The sequence below is a fragment of the Rattus rattus genome, chromosome 1, assembly GCF_011064425.1.
Source record: "Rattus rattus isolate New Zealand chromosome 1, Rrattus_CSIRO_v1, whole genome shotgun sequence".
NCBI classification, from domain to species: domain Eukaryota; kingdom Metazoa; phylum Chordata; class Mammalia; order Rodentia; family Muridae; genus Rattus; species Rattus rattus.
Genome location: NC_046154.1, coordinates 85,374,635 through 85,397,480, shown reverse-complemented (window position 1 = coordinate 85,397,480; position 22,846 = coordinate 85,374,635).

Genomic DNA, 22,846 nt, shown 5'->3' with positions numbered 1-22,846 from the left:
GAAAGTTCTCTTTAAAATATTATATTCAAAGTAAGCACTTACCATAAAAGTACTTGTTTCTTATCACATCTTTCACAATGCTCAATGTCTCTCTGTGCTGATTTGGGATATGTTTTCAGAACTCTTCTCAAGATCTAATTCAGGTGAATGATTTATTACAACCTCTAGTTTACAAAGTCTTAACTGTACAGTAACAGTCACTAACTTAGTTTGAAATCGTTCTAGTTTTCCTGCTTAGACAATATCTTTTACAGCTCTCAGTCACGTATAGTCAGTTTGCCTTGCAGGAATGAGAGCTGGGACAGACATACCTCCATGGCCAAATCTAAACTCAGAGAGTGATGAGAAATCTTTGTGATCTTCAGTGCACATTGAACTGCTAAAGGTTCTATTGTCCCACATGAAGGCTCAAAGGTACTCAAAATAATACTAAACAAGTCAGTAGCAATTGCAACATAATCACTCCCATGGTAAAACAATGCATCACAGAATCTATAAAAACTCCAGCAGTTATTACTCCATTTTTGGCTACCCACAGGCTCTTCTATGCTATTTACAGAGGAGTGTTTATTGCCCTGTAGAACATTCGCACAATCTCATGAGCCTAAGTCCTCAAGTGTTTCAGTAGCAGTCCAGTCGTTTCCTGTTTGCCATTTCCTGCATCTCTTTTTTCTTACTGGTAGCAAGAGGTCAGTGTTTCACGAGTCCCTTAGCTCGGTACTCCATCAGCCCAGCAAATCCTCATGAAACATCGTTGTATATGTAGACAAAGGAATTAGACATCATCAGGCGAGTCTATGGGAATGTTTACTCAAAAAACCAGTTTATTGTTGAGTATTGTTACTAAAGAAATACCAAATTTATTTCATAATCCTAAAGGGAGGTTTAGTTGATTGAGATTTTTGTAAGACCCCTATAATTTGAATACAGAACTTGTAGCTATGTATGAATAAAAGATTTTCCTTTCCTTCTTATTTCTATCAGAAACAACCAAGCAAGGGCACACATCAGATGAGAAACTATCCTTGACTGACATGTGAAAGTTCACATTTGTAAGGATCAAATTTAAAAGGATGAGGAAGGAGGATGTCAAATTCTTACCACCCGGATATACATAATAGTGACATTTAACAAAGGAAAAGGAAGCGAGAGGAAAAAGAGGGGGAAGGATAGGAAGACAAGAAGGAGGAAGACAAGAAATCAATTTTGATGATGAACTAAAGGAAGGCAAGGGAGATGAGTGTAGCAAGAGGAGAAAGAGAAAGGAAGGGGCAGGACAAAAGTGAAAAGAATGAAGGAGAAGGATTATTCTTGAATAGTGATTGGCAGCATAAAGGAGTAAACAATACCAGTAAATACCAGTAAAATAATCTCATTGAAAGCTTGAAAATGGCTGGGAACATGGCTTTTTTCTTAATTTTCTTTTTTTTGGAGGGGGTGTTATTTGGAAGGTCCAATTTCACTAATGGGGTTTTTGTTTTGTTTTCTTAGACATTTGGGCTTTGTTTCAATGAAGAGTGTTCTTTCTTACCCAGTCAACATAATTATATATGACATTTTTGTTTATTTTGTTTTTAATGTGTAAATATTTTTTGTATATATTATTTATTTAAATTTCAAATGTTATTCCCTTTTGCATCCAGAAACTCCCTCTCCCATTGACCCTCACCATGCTTCTATGAGGGTACTTCCCTACCCAATCACTTGTTTGCTTCTGCCACCCTGTCCTAGAATTTCCCTCTACTGAGTCATCTAGCCTTCCCAGAACCAAGAGACTCTCCTCCTATCGATGCTCAACAAGGCCATCCTCTGCTACATATGCAGCTGGAGCCATGGGTCATTCTGTGCATACTATTGGTTAGTGGTTTAGTCCCTGGGAGCTCAGGGGTGTCTGGTTGATTGATACTATTTTTCCTATTGGTTTGCAAACCCCTTCAGCTCCTTCTGGCCTTTCTCTAATTCCTTAGTCGAATGTTTGGCTGTGAGGATCTGCTTCTGTATTTGTCAGGTAATAGCAGAGCCTCTCAGGAGAGAGCTATATCAGGCTCCTGTCAGGCTCATGGCATCCTCAGTAGTGTCTGGGTTTGGTGACTGTATATGTGATGGATCTCCTAGGTGAGGCTGTCTGTGGATGGACTTTCCTTCAGTCTCTGCTCCACACTTGTTCTGGTCTCCAAATTTCTTGCTGTGAATATTTTGTTCACCCTTCTGAGAAGAAATGAAGCATGCACACTTTCTTCCTCCTTCTTCTTGAGCTTCATGTGGTCTGTAAATTGTATCTTGGGTTTTCTGAGCTTTTCGGTTAACATTCACTTATCAGTGAGTGCATATCATTGATGTTCTTTTGAGATTGGGTTGTCGCACTCAGGATGATATTTTCTACTGCCATCAATTTGCCTAGGAATTTCATGAAGTCATTTTTTTTAATAGTTGAGTAGTACTCAATTGTGTTAATGTATCACATTTTCTGTATCCATTCTTTTGTTGAAGGGCATCTGGGTTCTTTTCAACCTCTAGCTATTATAGACAAGGTTTCTATGTACATAGTGGAGCACATATCTTTGTTACATGTTAAAGCATCATTTCAGTATATATCTCAAAATGGTATAGCTTAGTCATAAAGTAGTGCTATGTCTAATTTTCTCAAGAACCACAAGACTAATTTCCTGAGTGGTTGTACCAGCTTGCAATCCCATCAACAATGGAGGAGTGTTATTTTTCTCCACATCCTTGCCAACATCTTCTGGTACCTGAGATTTTTATCTTAGCCATTCTTACTGATGTGAGGTGGAATCTCAGGGTTATTTTGATTTGCATTTCCCTGATGACTAAGGATGTTGAACATTTCTTTAGGTGTTGCTCGACCGTTCAACATTCATCATTTGAGAATTCTTTGTTTAGCTCTATACCTCATTTTTTTCATCTTTATAAACTTGAATATTTCTTATTTACATTTCAATTGTTATTCCCCTTCTCGGTTTCTATACCTCATTTTTAATAAGATTATTTGGTTCTCTGGAATCTAACATCTTGAATTCTTTGTATATATTTGATACTAGTCCTCTATTGGGAGTAGAATTGGTAAAGATCTTTTCCCAATCTGAAGATTACTGTTTTGTCATATTGACAGTGTCCTATACATTCCAGAAGCTTTGCAATTTTATGAGGTCCCATTAGACTATTGCTTATCTTAGAGTATAAGCCATTGGTGTTCTGTTCAGGGAATTTTCCCCTATGTCCATGTCTGTGAGGCTCTTTCTCACTTTCTCTTCTGTCAGTTTCAGTGTATCTGAATTTATGTGGAGGTCCTTGATCCACTTGGACTTGAGCTTTGTACAAGGTGATAAGAATGGATCAATTTCCATTCTTCTACATGCTGACCTACATTTGAAGAGTCACATTTGTTGAAAATACTATATTTTTTCCACTGGATGGTTAGCTCCTTTGTCAAAAATTAAGTGAACAAAGATTTGTGGTTTCGTTTCTGGGTCTTCAGTTCTATTCTATTGATCTACTTCTCTGTCTCTGTACCAATACAATGTAATTTTTAACAGAATTGCTCTGTAATACAGCTTGAGGTCAGGGATGGTGATTTCCCCCAGAAGTTCTTTTATTGTTCAGAATAGTTTTTGTCTTCCTTGTTTTTGTTGTTGATGATGTTGTTGTTGTTATTCCAAATGAATTTGCTAATTGCTCTTTCTAACTCTATGAAGAATTTAGACTTTTGATGGGGATTGCATTGAATCTGAAGATACTTTTTGGCAACATAGCCATTTTTACTCTATTAATCCTACCAATCCATCAGCATGAGAGATCTTTCCATCTTCTGAGATATTCTTTGATTTCTTGCTTCAGAGACTTGAACTTCTTGTCATACAGGTCTTTCACTTGTTTGGTTAGAGTCACAATAAGGTATTTTCTATTATTTGTGACTACTATGAAGGGTGTTGCTTCCCTGAATTCTTTCTCAGCCTGTTTATCCTTTGAGTAGAAGAAGACTTGTTTGAGGAAATTTTATATTCAGCCACTTTGCTAAAGTTGTTTAACAGGTTTACGAGTTCTCTGGTGGAATTTTTCAGGTCACTTAAGGTTACTATAATATCATATGCTTCAATTTCCCATTTTTTTGACTGGGTCAATCAAGGTAGTCTTGCATTGGATTTGAGGTACTCTTGCCTTTGTCTCCTTCAGTATAATTCTAACCACTTACTTTTAACCTCAGGCTTGCATTGCATAGTCTAGGATTAGTTACATAACACAGTTTTAGGTTTTATCATTTCAAATGTTTCACACATTCTTCAGTTAGTTGACTTGATACTATGAGGTATTAACTTAATATCTCATACTGGGGAAAGACAGTGCTAATGATGATACCAAGAATTTATGGTTCTGGAAAAATAAACAACCAAACATACCAAAAACAATTTTAGTTTTAGATTTTTGCTATACAGAAAAATTAATGTCTTTACTCTAATTTATATAGTTTAATATATAATACCAGAGTTCATGGTATTTCTATCACAATCCTCCTTTTCTTGCCTTATCTCTCTATGATTTATTACTTAATATTTGATCTAATTTTCTTCAACAACTATAATCACAATCTTATTTTATTCTTGGATGGTTAAGTGCAAATAAAACCACTGGTTTTGTATGCTAATACTCAACTAGAGTGTTCATGGAAACACAGTCAGTAGATAAGAACATCATCATTAAAATAAAATATGCAAGCACACACACACACACACACACAGTCTTAATATCCAATCCCTGCTGTGAACATCCTTTCTAGATCTTTTTGCTTAAGTTCTTAATTGAACATTGAATTTTGTTATTTAATATTCTCAGCATACTCTCCTCAGAAACTATAAATTCCTGATGGATTTCAACTGTACTCTCAATTTGGATACTATCCCGTTGTCCTCTCATTTGTAGGTACAGAAACTTAACAATACCTTATATTAAATATTATACTTAGAGTCCCTTAAAAGCAATTCATAAAAAATAAAATTAATTTATGTGTCACAATATTTAGACTTTTCCCATGCTTTTATGATGGAAATATTACAAAGTAAGACTGGTCATGGAATGTTAGTGTTCTTTTTGTTTTAGCCATGTCTTTGTGGAATAAGAATAGGACATTCTAATTCTAATGGCTTTCAATAATTGGACAAGGTTAAGGCTATCTTCATAAATTGTCCTTTAGGACTTCCCATGTATTTAATGTAAATGTGTCAATAATTAAACCAACCAGTAATACAAAAACAACACATCAATCTTTAGCTTGTTTAATGACCAATTACTACCCACAACTCTATGTGACCTAAAATTCTAATGAACATTAGATAAGTCCTTTGAAATGTAGGAAAAGACTCTTCAAGTATCTTCCAACTCCCAAACTAAGAATTCTGTCAAACAGTATTTAAATTTCCTGTAAAAGGGATTTTCCTATTTTGCTCTATCCCTCTTACTTGATTTCAATGTATTTTAAAGCACGTTGGTTCCTAAATTTCTTTGTTCTAATGCTATAAAAAGTTCATGAAGCTGAAATAATTTCAGTGTGTCAAATGAGAGAAAAGGAAAAGGAGATAGACATTTTAAGGAATTCACTTATCAAACTAGGAAATGACAAGCAGATAACAGTATAAAATTCTGTAAAACATTCTAGAGATTCATATAAAATATTATTTACTGCTTAGGAGTCCAATCATTGTATTCTGATCAGTAGCTTCATTTGTTTTAATTAGTAGTTTAATTATCCAAGTACCATAATAAAATCCATTTCCTCGAGACCACATCTTGACTAAATTCTAAGCTTCACACTTTGTCATGAGCCTAGATATTCTGTCTTTTATCAAACTATGAGCTACTTGGTGTAGATTTTACATTTTTGTCTTTTGGCCCCAGAGTCATTCTTATTCCCTCAATATTTCCAATTATATTCATCTAAATCATGTTACTGTTCATTTGTGCATATTACACTGCCTTGTAGCCTTTAGAATTTTCCATCATTTTCTCGTTTGATTTTCCCAAGGCTGGCTCCCTATTGAGTAACTTCTGCTCACAGTTATGTTCATGTGTCTCCCCTAAGGAACAAAGAATAGTTAATACATATGAAAGATGTATTTGCTGTTGGAAGCAGAAGATAAAGGCTGAATACTATAACACTGATCCAACATTTGTGTAAGCAAAGAGTGAAGGATAGAAGACTGGAATAGGAAACTCAGAAAGAGTAATGAAGAGACATCGAGGCTAACCAACTACACTTTTATCTCCAAATTTCACTATGGGAACTTTTCAATTCCCCATTGTGATAATGCATTGCCTGTAATTAGCCCAGGAGAAGCATAGTCTGATATATATATATATATATATATATATATATATATATATATATATAGAGAGAGAGAGAGAGAGAGAGAGAGAGAGAAAAGAGAGAGAGAACCTGTTTATAGACTTCAGTAATCTCTCTCCCACAGCAAGAGAAAGAAAACTCCTGTTTTCCTCACTCCAGTCCAGAGCAGTGAACATTAATATAATGTGATACACTGTTGTGGGAGATATCATTAAACCATGGTCTTTTTAAAGCATCACTTTTTCCATGTGGCATTAAAACTTACACAGGCATCTTTAAGATTAATTGAAATGTCAAATCTCTATATGGTCTTCTGTAAACACGCTCAGTTCAATATCATATTAACCTGATTTACTTTTCTCAGAGCCTGAATTACTATCTGGTATTATCTCACTCATTGTAGTACCTATCTTTATAACTGTACTGAACTAGATTTCACAGCGGATCCATTCTCAACTTTGAAACTAGCCCTGGGAATGTATCCAGAAGTAATGATTTCCAGCAATATGGAGGACTGAAACCTTTGGTTTTATCCATTTTTTCCTTTAAATTATAAAACTAACTGTAGATTGTACTTTCTGGGATCAGTCAAGATACTACATTTATTTTCCATATTATACATGTACCCCATGAAACACTTGGACCAGTTCAATTTTGCATCACTTTTATATGACTGAGCACCACAAAATCAAAATTATATGTCGCTGCTCACAAAAGCAAATTTCACTTAATTGAATATCTTTGGTAAATAGAATAAATGAGAGAAGGATCTCCAGAATATCCAGTTCCCTCTGTGTTTTCTCTTGAATGGGTAATAACTTGTGGGATAGGGCAAGATACCATGTGCATTTGAATGTTCACACACCATGAAAGAAACTCTGCAGGAATATGTGGGGGATGAGCCTGAGCAAAGGCAGGCATACGGATGACTGTGAGCAAAGTCTATATGATGCCTTTTTTCTTTGCAGGAGGTATACCCATTTGGTGATCAAATAGAAACAACAGTGTCAGGTTTGGAGAGGAAACCTAGTGTTCACTTTGTACTGAAGACAGGCCCTGCGGCTGCTGCCTGATCCTGGGGCCAGGACAGGGGCTCATGGTTCCAATGGCCTTTTGTGTGAGAGTGACACCTTTGTTCAATGATCAAAAGCACTTTTCCATGTCCTGTGCTTCAGTGATATCTTCTCCACACTCCCCTGGAAGAAGTGTCCTCCCTACTCTTTAGGCTGATGCTGTTACCTGGCATGGAGAGAGCAGTTGAGATTCATTGTTGAGAATAAATCTTAAAAAGTGGGGTACAGGGCTAAACAAAGAATTCTCAGCTGAGGAATATGATATGGGTGAGAAATGCCAAAAGAATTGTTCAACATCCTTAGTGATCAGGGAAATGCAAACTAAAAAACCCTGAGATTCCACCTCACACCTGTCCGAATGGCAACGATAGAAAAATTCAGGTGACAGCAGATGTTGGCAAGGATGTGGAGAAGGAGGAACACTCCTCCATTGCTGGTGGGGTAGCAAGATGGTAAAAACACTCTGCAAACCAGTCTTGTGGTTACTCAGAAAATTGGACATAGTACTACCTGATGACCCAGCTATACCTCTTCAGGGCATATACCCAAAAGATGCTCAAACATAAAACAAGGTCACATGCTCCACTATGTTCATAGCAGCCTTATTTATAATAGCCAGAAGCTGGAAAGAACACAAATGTCCTTCAACACAGGAATGGATCCAGAAAATGTGGTACATTTATACAATGGAATACTATTCAGCTATTAAAAACAATGATTTAGGAAATTGTTAGGCAAATGGACAAAATAGAAAATATTATTCTGAGTGAGGTTACCCAGTCACAAAAGAACATACAATGTGCACTCACCAATAAGTGGATATTAGGCAAAAAGCTCGGAATACCCACAATACAACTTACAGAACATATGAAAATGAAGAAGAGGAAAGACCAAGGTTTAGATGCTTCAGTCTTTCTTGGAAGGGGGAACCTTCATAGAAGGTAGAGGATTGAAGGGACTCTGGACGAAAGGAAGAGTGGGAGGGAAAGGGAGGTAGGATTAGGTATGGGAGGAGACTGGGATGATATACGGAAGGTCAGAAAATTGAATAGAGGTGTGTAGCATTGGTAGATGGAGTCCCAGATGCCAGACACACCAGAGGCTCCCAGGACCTAACAGGGATGGGATTAACTGAAATGCCCAATAAAGAGGAGGGAGAACCTGTAGAGATCATAGCCAAAGGTGAGACAAGGCCCTTATTTAGGGTTGGGGCTACCCACTCATTTCCAAATTTTTAATTCAGAGTTGCTCCTGTCTAAAGGAGTTATGAGGACAAAGTGCGGAGCAGAGACAGAAGGAAAGTCAATCCAGGGACTGCCCTGCCTAGGGATCCAACTCATATACAGACACCAAACCCAGACACTATTTCAGATGCCAAGAAGTGCTTGCTTACAGGAACCTGATATTGCTGTCTCAAGAGATGCTCTGTCAGAGGCTGACAAATACAGATGGGGATGCTGGCAGCCAACCATTGGACTGAGCATAGAGACCCTAATAGAGGAGTTAATGAAAGAACTGAAGGAGCTGAAGGGGTTTGCAATCCCATAAAAACAAAAACAATATCAACCAACCAGACCCCACCGCCAAACTCTCAGTGACTAAATCACCAACCAAAGAGTACACAGAGAGGCATCCATAGCAACCCCTGCAGATGTACTAAAGGAAGGACTTATCTGGCATCAAGGGAAAGAGAATCCCTTGGTCTTGTGAGGAATGGATACTCCACTGTGAAGAAATGCCAGAGTGGTGAGGTGGGAGTGAGTTGTGTGTGTGTGTGTGTGTGTGTGTGTGTGTGTGCGCGCGCGCACGCACGTGCGCGCATCCTAATAAAAACAGGGGGAGGGTGCTTGGGATAGAAGGTTTGTGGAAACAAAACCAGGAAAAGGGGATACATTTAAAATGTAAATAAATAAAATATCCAATAAAAATGTTTTCCTAATATGGGCTTTGTAATTTCCAATGTAGGTTTTAACAAATGTTGGGAGTTATTTCAACAGAAACTAAAGAAGAACTTTTACTAGCTTTCTACTGGCAGAAAGAGACAGAGTAAGGTAAGCATCTGAAAATGGGCACTTGAGAATCCTGAATAAAATTTCAGTTCCAACATTTCCTAACTGGTCTTCTTTGGGTCAATTAAAATCTTTGTGCATCTATTTGCATAGCACTGGATTCTATCCCATGAGATCTTCCTGGTATACAAGCATAATATTGAAGATTTGAGGCAGACAATTTCTGGTACACCGTGTGCTTGCAATATCACTTCCCATACTGATGGATTTACCAATCTTTTTCCTTACTTGAAACTGAGTATTATACAATGATATCCACTCCCCTAAGTTTATGTTGAAGCTTAATGGATGGTGCAGTAGTGTTGAAGGATAGACCTTTGGAAGATGAAAAATTTAACAGGGATGCATTCTAATAGATAAGCTTACAGTTGAAAAGAACTCTCTCTTGCCTTTATGTTAATGTGCCATGTGAAGACAATTATCCATTAACCTCACAGGATACAAGAACAATATTCCATCTTGAGGTATGGAATGGATGCATGACACCAATCAAATCTTCTAGCACTGCACTTTTGGACTCAAGGCCTTCAGACTTGTGAGAAATTAATATTTTTCTGTACAAAGTAGGCTATCACAGTAGCACAAGTGAATCAAAAACCTGATAGAATGATGCAGCATTCCCCTGATTCCTTCTAATTCCTATGGAAGATTTTAACACTGTACAAGATTTTGGTTCTCCAACCTATTTGAGTTATTGCTTACGTAATTAGTTATGAAGTAAAGAAACCAGTCAGTCTTCTTTCTAAAGACTGGCAAACTTCTGCTCTCAGGTAGGTTAGTCAATTAGGGAGTATTGAGCAGGGAAAGTTAATCTGTATCTAAAGCATTTTACTACACAAACAAGTTAAATAAAAAATCGAGTGTAGGGCAATTGACTTCAACCCACTGTGGCTGAAGTTGTAGGGAGAGGGACCGCTAGTCGATCTTGTGTAATCCTTTGGTACTGCCTTTAAGAAAGAGCAGAAATCAGGCTGCAGGGCAGCTAGAGATTCGGGCAGGTGACATCCAACCATTGTCACTGGTGATCGTTACCTTGAAAAATTAAGGGCATGAGGTCTATTGCTCCTTTGATGAAACAGAAGGACTTTTATCAAGGGGAGATTTTAGGCCAGTGGATTTAGAGGAATGCTCATGTTTCCATCAAGTACATTATTTTCTTTCTCCATATATTCTTATTAATATATTCTTATTCACTAGAGCTGAATATTGGTGTCTTTGCTGAAACCCTCAATATAATTTGTATCCACCCATAGGCTAATCATTAAAGGCCTCTTAGCATTTCAATCTATTTTCCCCTTTCAATCTTCACTCCTTTGTGTATATGTATATACAGATTGAAAATACTGTAGAGATATTCAACTGTATCACCTTTTCATTGTTCTCCTCTGGTCTTCATTTAGGCTATAGAGGAATGTGAACAGAAAAAAAAACAAATGCATCTCTAATATTCTATTTACTAACTCTAGAAAACGTATTTAATATACATACATGTGAGGCTTGGTAGAGGGATAAATGAGTTATGTACAGTGCATTTATAATAAAAAACATGTGGTTGTCCCAAAAGGTAGTTAATGTGGACACTTAACAGACATTCATAACATGTGAAGTGATGAGAAGATGCCATAAGAGTTTACTGAAAAGTGAACTTTATCCTATTTTTTAACTATCTCCCTCAATTTGTTTCTGAAATAGAAAACATTTCTAATTCAACAGGGTATCAACTCAAGCTTGTTCATTGGATAGGGAAACAATTTTGTCTACCATGGTTAGTGAAAGATCTATCATATATATTGTCTTATCATGGATAGAAGCATTGTTTGCAGATTGCCCAGGATATACAAACTAGACCAGTTAATGAATACCTACTCTATGAAAATTAATTAAGGCACACACAGAATAATTAATATAGATATACCTAGTGAAAATGGGTTGGAAAAGGGCCGTTCCAGATCAGTATGCATGTGCATGAGAGCTACTTAGAGGCTTAGATCAGGAAGCATGTGAGAACTGGGCAAGAAGAACAATGTCCACCCATCTGGGTCAGGGAGAACAGAGCACAATGGCTTAAGAGCTCAGAACAAATCGCCCAATTCTTTTTTCTGAATTGTTCATCTTCTGTGAGGCATGATGAATGCTGACTTTAGACTCCTTCCTTTGGTTCTGCCAGCAATTCAGTAGCTTAATCTTTTTCCAATCTCAGCTGTTGCCTAATAATCGGTTCCAGGCACAGAAATTTCATTAACTCCTCAATGATGTCCACAGGCTTTGACCACGGGATTTCATCTGTTAAGCTGCTTTTATTTCAACTGCTATACAAATTGCCCTCTGTGCAAGAAAGAAACAAGGAGAGAGAGGGAGAGAAGGACAGGTAGAGATAGGGGAAAATTCTGTGAAGTCCTTCCATATTTCTCAAACAACTTTTCTTTCCTTAGTGAAAATAGATTTCCAAAGAAAAAAATTGAATTCTAAAAGCAATGACTTGGTTTTGGAGTAACTCACAATTTTCTCACGGGTAGCTTAAAAGAGAGTCCTTGTCCATGGCCAGTATTCTAGGTTATTGTCTTATCATCTTTCTAAACTGCATTATATTTCATGAAAAAGGAATCGTACCCCATGTTATAAATGGGATAAGTGAACACTGGCATTTTTAAAGTCTGAGATGTGAGGAGGTTTGTCTCATATAAAACCTCTGCTGCTTAAGATACACTGGATTGGTATGTGTTGCCCAGGGCAGGATATTGAGAAGAGATCCTCTTGGACAGAGGTCACTCCTAAAAATATTTTTCCAGAACGGTTTCTTCTAACTAGAAAAGTTAACTGTTACTTCTCTTATCTCTCCACAGCTTATCAAGTCATGATCTCTTATATCCTTTAGGAAAATCCATTATACATCCCATTGAAAATCTACTTTTTCTTGTCTTTTGAGTTCTGCGGTAACAAAATTTAAGTGATAGAAGACTCACACGAGTGCTTTAGGACCAAAATCGCAATAACAACAGAAGCAACCTGATTAATGACAGAACTTCCTATTTGTAAGTAAAAAAAAAAACACTTAAAATTAATGGCACAGCCAACTCATATAAAAGGAAGAAAGTACCCGAATTGGACATTCTATGTGCTTAGTAACTGGTGATGTTGTTGGTGGGATCAGGGGCCAAGTCTTCTGCCACTCAGTGGGCTCATCTACGTATAACAATTTCCACATTTTAGGGTTTCTGCGAGGCATTGGAAAGTTTCTGGGAGTAGAGAAAATGACACAGATTGAGGTAATAGGGCATCTTATGGCTTTTCTTTTCTTTTACTGAATATTTTCTTTATTTGCATTTCAAATCCTTTCCCCTATCCTATCCTGAAACACTCTGTCCAATTCCCCATCTCCCTGATTCTATGAGGGTGCTCCCACATCCATGCACCCACAGCCACTGGCCTCCCCACCCTGGCATTCATGTACACTGGGACATCTAGCCCTCACAGGACCAAGGACCTCTCCTCCCATTAATGCCTACAAGGCCATCCTCTGCTACATATGTGGCTGGAGCCATGGGTCCCTCCATGTGTGCTTTTAGGTTAGTGGCTTAGTCCCTGTGAGCTCTGGTGGGTCTAGTTGGTTGATATTGTTGTTGTCCCTGTGGGGTTGCCAACCCCTTCAGTTTCTTCAGTCCTTTCTCTAACTCTCTATTGGGGACCCCATTCTCAGTCCAATGGTTAGCTGCAAGCATCCTCCTCTGTATTTTTCAGGCTCTGGCAGAGCTACTCAGAAGACAGCTATATCAGGCTCCGGTTAGCATGCACATCTCAGCATCCAAAATATTGTCTGGGTTTGATGACTGTATATGGGATGGATCCCCAGGTAGGTCAGTCTCTGGAAGGTCTTTGCTTCAGGCTCTGCTCAACTCTTTGTATTCCTATTTCCTCCTGTGAGTATTTTGTTTGCCCTTATGAGAAGGACTGAATCACCCACACTTTGATCTTCCTCAACTTGTGGTCTGTGAATTGTATCTTGGATATTCTGAGGTTTTGCTTTTGTTAACTTGCAGCTTGTTCTTGCAAATTTTTCGGATGTATATATATTCCAATAGAAATGTATATGTATCAAATGTTATCAACTTTCCAGGTTCCCCTTCTCCCATATCCCCTCTCCCTGGTTCTATGAGGATGCTCCCCCTCCCACCCACCCTGGGATTCCCCTACACTGGAATAAGCCTTTATAGGACGAAGGACTTCTCATCCTATTGATGTCAGAAAATGTCATCCTCTGCTACATACACACTTGGGGCCATGGGTCCCTTAATGTGTACTTTTTGGTTGGTTTATTCCCTGGGAGCTCTGAACAGCATGGTTGTTTGATATTGTTGTTCTTCCGATGTGGTTGCAAAACCCCTTCAGATCTTACAGTTTTTTTCTAACTCCCTAGTGGGGTCTCCATGTTCTGTCTAATGATGGTGCAAGGATCCTCAGTTGTATGAGTGAGGCTCTGGCAAAGCCTCTCAGGAGAAATCCATATCTGGCTCCTGTTAGCTAGCACTTGTTGGCATAAGCAATAGTGACTGGGTTTGTTGGCTGCATATGGAAGGGAATCACCAGGTTGGGCAGTCTCTGGATTGCCTTTCTTTCAATCTCTGTCCAATCTTTTACCCTGTATTTCCTCCAATGAATATTTTGTTCCCTCTTCGAAGAAGTACTGAAGCATCCACTTTTTGGTCTTCCTTCCTCTTGAGCTTCATATGGTATGTAAATTGTGTCTTATATATTTTGAGCTTTTGAGCTAATATCCACTTATCAGTGAGCACATACCACATGTGTCCTTTAGTAATTGACTTAGGTCATTAAGGATGATATTTTCTAGATCCATCCATTTTGTCTAAGAATTCATTAAGTTATTGTTATAAAGCTGAATTGCATCATATTCTCTGTATACATTCTTCTGTTGAAGGACATTTGGGTTCTCAGTATTATAAATAAAGAACATACTGAAGCATGTGCCCTTGTTATATGTTGGAGTATCTTTTGGGTATATGCCCAGGAGTGGTATAGCTGGGTCGTCAGGTAGTACTATATCCAATTTTCTGAGGAACCACCAGACTGATTTCTAGAGTGGTTGTACCAGCTTGCAAGTCCACAAATGATGGCGGAGTGTTCCTCTTTCTCCACATCCTCACCAGCAACTGTTGTCATCTGAGTTTTATATCTTAGCCATTCTGACTGGTGTGAGGTGGAATCTCAGCATTTTTTCATTTGTGTTTCCCTGATGACTAAGGATGTTGAACATTTCTTTAGGTGCTTCTTGGCCATTTGCTATTTCTCAGTTGAGAATTCTTTGTTTAGCTCTGGACCCCATTTTTAATACTGGTATTTGGTTATCTTGGGATCCAACTTCATGAGTATATATTAGACATTAGCCCTCTATCAGATGTAGGATTGGTAAAGATCTTTTCCAAATCAGTTGGATGCCTTTTTGTCCTATTGACAGTGTCCTTTGTCTTACAGAAGCTTTAAGATTTTATGAGGTCCCATTTGTCTATTGTTTATCTTAGAGCATAAGCCATTTGTGGTCTGTTCCGTAAATTTTCCTGTGTCCATGTGTTCGAGGCTCTTCCCTACTTTCCCTTCTTTATTTTCAGTATATATGCTTTTATGTGGAGGTCCTTGATCTATTTTGAGTTGAACTTTGTACAAGGAGATAAGAATGGAACAATTTACATTCTCCTACATGCTGATCCCCAGTTGAACCAGCACCATTTTTTGAAAATGCTGTCTACTTTTTATTGGATGGTTTTAGCACCTTCGTCAAAAAATCAAGTGACCGAAGATGTGTGGATTCTTTTCTGGGTCTTCAATTCTATTCCATTTATCTACTTGCCTGTTTCTGTACCAATAACATACAGCTTTTCTCATTATTGCTCTGAGGTCAGGAACGGTGACTTCCCCCAAAAGTTTTTATTTTTTTTTATTGTTGAGAATAGTTTTCGCTGTCCTGCATTTTTTTGTTATTCCAAATGAATGTGCAAATTTCTATTTCTAACTCTATGAAGAATTGACTTAGAATTATGGGGATTGTATTGATCTGTAGCAATCATTTGGCCTGATGGCTATTTGTACTATATTTATCCTGCCAAACCATCAGCATGGCAGATCTTTCCATCTTCTGAGATATTCTTTAATTTCTTGCTTCAGAGATTTGAAGTTGTTATCACAGAGATCTTTCACACTAGCTTGGTTACAGTCACAATAAAGTATTTTACTTTATTTGTGACTATTGTGAAAAGTGTTGTTTCCCTAATTTCTTTCTAGCCTGTTTATCCTTTGAGATGATGTTAATGTTCTACCCAGCCAATTTGCTGAAGTTGTTTATCAGGCTAAGTTGTTCTCTGGTGGAACTTTTGGGGTCACTGAAATATACTCTCATATCATCTGCAAATAGTGATATTTTGCTTTTTTCCTTTCCAATTTGTATCTTCTTGACCGTTTTGTTTTCTAATTGCTCTGACTTGGATTTCCATTAATATATTGAATAGGTTAAGGAGGGAGTGGGCAGCCTTGACTAGTCCCTGATTTTCATGGGATTGGTTCAAATTCCTCTCTGTTTAACTTGATGTTGGCTACTGGTTTGCTGTATTTTGATTTTACATTGTTTAGGTATGGGCTTTGAATTCCTGATCTTTCCAAGACTTTTATCAGAAGGGTTGTTGAACTTTGTCAAGTGCTTTCTCACCGTTAATGATTTGATCATGTGTTTTTTTTTTTTTTTAGTTTGTTTATAAAGTGGATTGTGTTGATGAATTTCTATATATTGAACCATCTCTGGATCCCCGGGATAAAGCCTACTTTCACCATGATGGATGCTTATTTTGATGTGTTCTTGGATTTATTTTGTGGGGATTTGTTGAGATTTTGCATTGATATTCATAAGGGAAATTGTTCTGAAGTTCGCTTTCTTGGTAGGTTTTTTGTGTGGTTTAGGTATAAGTGTAATTGTGGCTTCAGAGAATGAATTGCATATTGTTCCTTCTGTTTCGGTTTTTGGAATAGTTTAAAGAGTATTGATATAAGGTCTTTTTGGTGGTCTGATAGAATTCAGCACTATAACCATATGGTCCTGGGCTTGTTTTTGGACTGGAGAACTTTAATAACTGCTTCTATCTCTTTAGGAGTTATGAGACTGTTTAGATGGTTTATCTGATCTTGATTTAAATTTGGTACCTGCTATTCATCTACAAAATTGTACATTTCATCCTAATTTTTCAGTTTAGTTTACTGTATTAGAATATGGTAACTTTTGGATGTCCTTGGTTTCTGCTATTATATCTCGATTTTGCTTTCTGATTTTGTTAATTTGGATACTCTCTTTGTGCCTTCTGGTTAGAATGGCTCAGGTTTTATCTATTTTATTGGTGTTCTCAAAGTATCAGCTCCTGGTTGTGTTGATTCTTTGAAGAGTCCTTTTTGTTTCTACTTGGTTGATTTCATCTCTTAGTTTGATTATTTCCTACTTTCTATCCTTGTGGGTGTATTTGTTTCTTTTTATGTTAGAGATTTTAGTTGTGCTGTCAAGCCATTAGTGTATATACTCTCTAGTTTCTTTGTGGAGGCACTCATTGTGAAATGTGATTTTAAATGCAAGTCTTACTTTTCCAGTTTGTTGTGGTATCCAGGATTTGTCGTGATGGGAGAAATGAATTATGATTATGCCAAGTACCTTGCTTTCTGTTGCTTAGGTTCTTGACCTTGCCTCTCATCATCTGGCTATTGCTGGTGTTAGTTGTTCTTGCTTTCTCTGACTGCAGTTTGTCTATTCTGTGGGCCTTTGAGCCTGTGATCTTAGGAGTGAAATCATTCCTGGCAGACCAGCTCTCTCAGGGCAGGATTTGGGTATGTTGGGCCTTAGCTTTGGATGCAGGTGGAGATTGAAATGATCCTTTCCCAGGCTGCTCAGTAGTTCCTGTGCCCTGTGTGTTCCTGGAGTGTTCCTCTTTTGACAGTTATTGGACCAAAAATGGAGTCTCACCTTTGTTTGGACTTCACAATGAGAGCATTCATGAGAGACCAGCTCCCTCTGGGGCTGTGGGCAGCCTTAGATCTAGGCAGAGATGGAGATTGAAAGCACAGCCTATTTTATTTAGAAAACCTACACTACAGTTCTCTCTTCTCTATTTCTCTCTCTCTCTCTCTCTCTCTCTCTCTCTCTCTCTCTCTCTCTCTCTCTCTCTCTGCCTGTTTCCTGTTTCTTGCTTTCTCTTGCTCTCTCCTTCCTATCCTCAGGATCAGCAAATATCTAATTCATAAGAAGAGATAGAAGGTTAATAACATGGGGTCCATTTGAAATCTGGCTGATGTTTCCACAAAGACATTTAGAAGGGGTGGATCAGGCATGCGTTGATTTCAGTATTGCTGAGGCAATGTCAAAATACTTCTCATAAATGACAATGAGACTGCTGTTTTCTGTTACAGTGGAATGGCAGCTTCTGAGCACTTCTAGATAGATGGGTTTTAATAAATGTCTCAGAATTTTCTTGCAAAGAGATTTGGATATAATATAGCATGCAGAAGTGATGCTGACCCTCTGATTATATTAAACTAGAGCAATCTTTCAAGCATTGAAATACAACTTTTATTAAGAAATGGCTATAATAAAAGTGATGATTAATTTAACTTGCTAACTTGATTAGATTTGAAAAAATGTTTAGCCAGAGAAAATTAGTGGTCAATCAGGAATATCTAAACAATGATCCATGACCATGTGCAATCCAACCTAAAAGTCATAGAGTTACTTAAAACACTAATAGATTATTTATTTTTATTTTATGCCAAATTTGGAGGCCAAAATTACAGAATTCACTACCTTTTTTTTGCAGAACGATGACATCATGTTGCAGTGTCAGAAGCTACACTTGTCTGCATTAATGAGAGACACCTTGTATATGTAATAAATGGTAATTCCAGAGAAATTATGTGAGAGAAGATTATACACGTTGATTAGGCATCACATCAACCAAAGGGTTGGAATCAAAATATAAACAGAAGAAAAAAGAAAAGAAAAAAATCAGTATTCCATCCTGTCTTTTTTCCCTAGTCTCTTATTATGAAAGAAAGTTTTTCTTGATTTTTAAGTGCTTCTTATGCTGCCATGCCTTTCCTATCACATTGATGGACTGTACCCTTAAATCATCAACCAAAATGATCCCTTTCTCCATTAAGTTCTTTCTGATAAAGTAAGATTTTAGGTTGTATCAATTAGAAAAGTAATATTGTATAGTGTTCACAAACTTATACAATTTGAAGATCCTGAAATCCAGTAGAGTTATGTCTGTTCTCAGTTACTGTTAGTCTTTTAATACAAATGTATTGAAAATGTGTGTGTGTGTGTTGTGTGTGTGTTGTGTGTTATGTGTGTGTGTACATATGTGTGTGTATGTATGTGTTAGAACAGTATTAACAAATTCTGATCATGCTATTATTCTTCTGTGTTAGTTTCCCATGGAGCTGCAACTACAGGCACACACATCATGAGGCTTTTTATTCTTTTTTCTCTGAATCATGTCCTGCATATTTCCCCCTCCCATTTACTCTTTTAGGTAGATGGAATGGTATTTTTAATTTATAGAAACTTCAAGAGTGTATCTAGCCCATGAGATCCCCATGATTCAGTCACAATTATAGGTACATGATCCAACCCCTCCTTGACAATGGCTATAGGCCACTTGAACCCCATTGTTTTAAGTAATATATTGTACTTTATTTTCCTCATTATTCATCATTTTCTTCTTGGAGATCAGTTATTCCTGAAATTCCCATTCAGTGTTTTCCCCAAGCCAGGGATAATCTCAATTAACACACTTCTCACAAATTGTCTAGTCCCTAATTCCTAAGATTTGAGATGTTGTTTTACCATTTATACCCTGAAAAAACTTGAGGATGAAGGTGAAATTCTCAACATTCAATGTCTGGAAGAATCCTATACATTTTATTAATTTAAATTAAGTAAGGAGGCCAGGTAACTAATCATTCACAGTTTTCTCCTAGATGTTTTATAGCATTTCAACTGCACAGAGCTATAAAAATATACTTAAAACATTTCCCTGCTAAATAACATAACTATTTGGGGAGATGAAATTGACCAGACCCATAATAGGTTTTTTTCTTAAATCAGAATTTATATTTCTTTTTACAACTATAAACAATTTGTTAAGTGGGACCATTTTTCCCCACCTTAGGGGATTTTCAAAATTACTTACTCTACTATCCTCCAATTGTCATTTATTTATAACCACATTTAAGGGATTAAACTCTCTGCTATCTATCTATTGAGGTTCAAGAATCGTGAAATATAATACATACTGAATTTATTCTGAAAAATCATTAAAGTTTGGGACTCTTGCCTTGTTCTAGTAGTATAGCACATATGATTGTCATGGGTCATCCCTCTGATGCATTTGCTGATAATTTTTCCAGGTATTTTCTGGTTCCTGAGAATCAAATTTCTTTCGTCATTTTATGTTCAATCCAATTAGCGGGCATTTCTTAAACTCAATGTTAATGCCTCCAAAGCAATCAATTCTGATACCAACCCACAACAGTGTTTACTAAGTTCTGGACTACACTTCCTTCAGTCTCTGCCCATCAGGGTGTAAACGTCATTTTTTTTTTACCTTAAGTGTGGTTATATTATTTGTTTGAAATACACTAAAGGTCATTTATCTCTCATTTATTATAGATTTTTTTCTACCTTTGATCATTTTTATTTCGGTAAAAATATATTGGTGCAGTATCAAAAATGAAATTGCACAGAGAGCTATCCAAAAGTGTATATAGCTACTAATGTCTAACGTTTACAAAATGCCTGCACATTTAGTTCATGTATTCATGTAGTATGTACTAAGTTAGAGGCCACACTACCTTCTGTCGCTACCTGCAGCGAGTATAACCTACTGCTATTCAACGTCGTGAACCTCTAAATTTTCCTTTCTTTGACATGCAATGTAGAAGAACTATGCATGTTTTCATATTTCTTTATTTTACAATCTGAGGTTTCTGTAGATGTGGGATGCTTTGCTTTATCTTTTTTCTATTAACAGTGTACTCTGGAAACCACATTACAGCACTGCCATCTCAGTCATTTCAGTTATGCTGTGTCTAAGAAATATATAGACACACACATATATATATGTTTTATATGTATACATATATAAATATATGTGTATATATATGTTATTAAACAACTCCATTATAATCTATATGGAATTTAATTTGTTATTTTCAATTGCTAAAATTTTCTAGTTTTTAAATGAGTTTTCTTTTGCATGAGTTTAGTTAGGGGCCTTTGAAGTACAAATGTTAATTTCATTCTAGGAAAATTATTGTTTTGGAAAGGAAACATTGCAAATCAGTTGGAATATGGAAATGTGTGATGTTTAAGATATTTACCTAAACAATGGAAGGGAGACATGTATCAGAAATATGGAGAGGTTATAAAAGTATGGCAGCTGGAGTATGTTGGCAAATTTTGGTCAGTATCCTGTCTCTGATACACTAGCAAAGAAGTCTCACCAAAGCTACACTCTGTGTTCAGAATTTAATTATAGTTTAAGCTTAATGTATTTGTAAACACCTCGCCATGCTTCAAACCTTTCAGGAAAATGCCTGATATAGTACTGGTGATTTGCAGAAATAAAGTCAAATACAGCAAATATAAATCAGTACAGAACAATGGTAGGGGCTGGGTCTACTAATAGAAGCAGTAAAGTATCTGATGAATTTAATAAAACCAGGTCATATGTGGACTGACTCATGAGAAAGGTGACCTCCATTTCCCCATACCCATGGGCGACATTAGAATCTCTGGACATACAAGAGCATACATATGGAGCTATATTTTTAAAATCAGTTTTATTGAGTTGTAATTTATATGCAGTAAAAGGTACCAATATTTAGCATGCAGCTAGATGATTCTTAAAAACTAATAAATCTATATTAGTATTATCAGAATCAAGACATGCAATATTTTCTTCATTTCAGAATCTTCCCTTTGGTCCTTGCTTGTCAATAACCCTATCTCCTGTCTCTCATGACACTATGCAGCTAATGATTGTGTGTGTGTGCGTGGGTGTGTGTGTGTTTGTGTGTGTGTGTGACTATAGATTATCTGTGTTTTCTATTTGAATTTCTAAGCACCCATCAAACAGTTTTCTAAGGAGATTGTACCACATTACATTCTCATCAGCATGTATAAAAATTCTAATTGCTTCAGAAATTCATCAATAATTGCTACTGTCATATTTTTTTTTATTTTAGACTCTCTAGTGGGTGCATGTCTTTGTATATTTAATTCTTGTGTGTTATATAAATTGAATAAAATATCCCAGGTTATTAAAACAATTGATCCTGTCTCTGCAGATGGTTGAATCATCTTTCCCCTTTATAAGGTGGGCATTCTGATTTGTTTTTCCTCCTTCCTCCTTTTTTTAAGTCAGGGTTATGACTAGAATAGATTGTGCCTATAAATTATAGCTGCAGTTTCCTGTGGCCTTTGAAGGTAAAGATTAAGATGACTGAAAACCCATCCTTCCTTTCTCTAGAAGCACTATGTTATATCATTATAAGCCTAACTCACGTGTGACTGTATCCTGCAGCACCTAGACAATTTGGGTGACAGCCCTAGTTCAGCTCTCAAAGAGTTAGCATTCAGCACCAAGAAAGGGAGTTATCTCAAACACTTGAGGCCTGACAAGCATCATCCAAATGGTTACAACATAGATAATCCATTTAATGCACAAATTAAGGAGATAGTAAGATATTTAAAACAGGAGTTGGAGGATTGTTGGTGAAGAGTTACAGTGAACAATAATGTTTGCATGCAAAATTCTTAATAAATGTTCGTCGAATAAACACATTAACCTATTCAACAAGTAGTTTGTGTGCACTTAGCACTACATTAAATGTTCTGTCATTATCATATGCCTTAATAATAAAAATACTTCTTCACTTTTTGGGGTTATATCATAGTATTTAGTAATAATGTTTAGGAATCAGTTGACTGTGAATCAATGGCTTTAAATCTCCCTATATCTGTATTCCAATCAAGACCAATAGGAAGTGTTAAATTGTTTCCCCAGATTCAAGTACCATGGCTTAATCATACCCTCTTCTTTATTGCCTTGTGGGGACTGGGAAGCAAACAATACATACTCTTGAGTAACAGTGGGAGAATGACCTACTTCAGTCATGTCAGCAGAGATTTTGTCTTGCAACAGTTTATTCTTTGAGTAAATGAGGTGCAATCTTGAATAGCTAGAGGATAGTAAATTGATCGCTGATGGAGCTCATTCAAGCAGCTCCCATCACCCACCACTCAG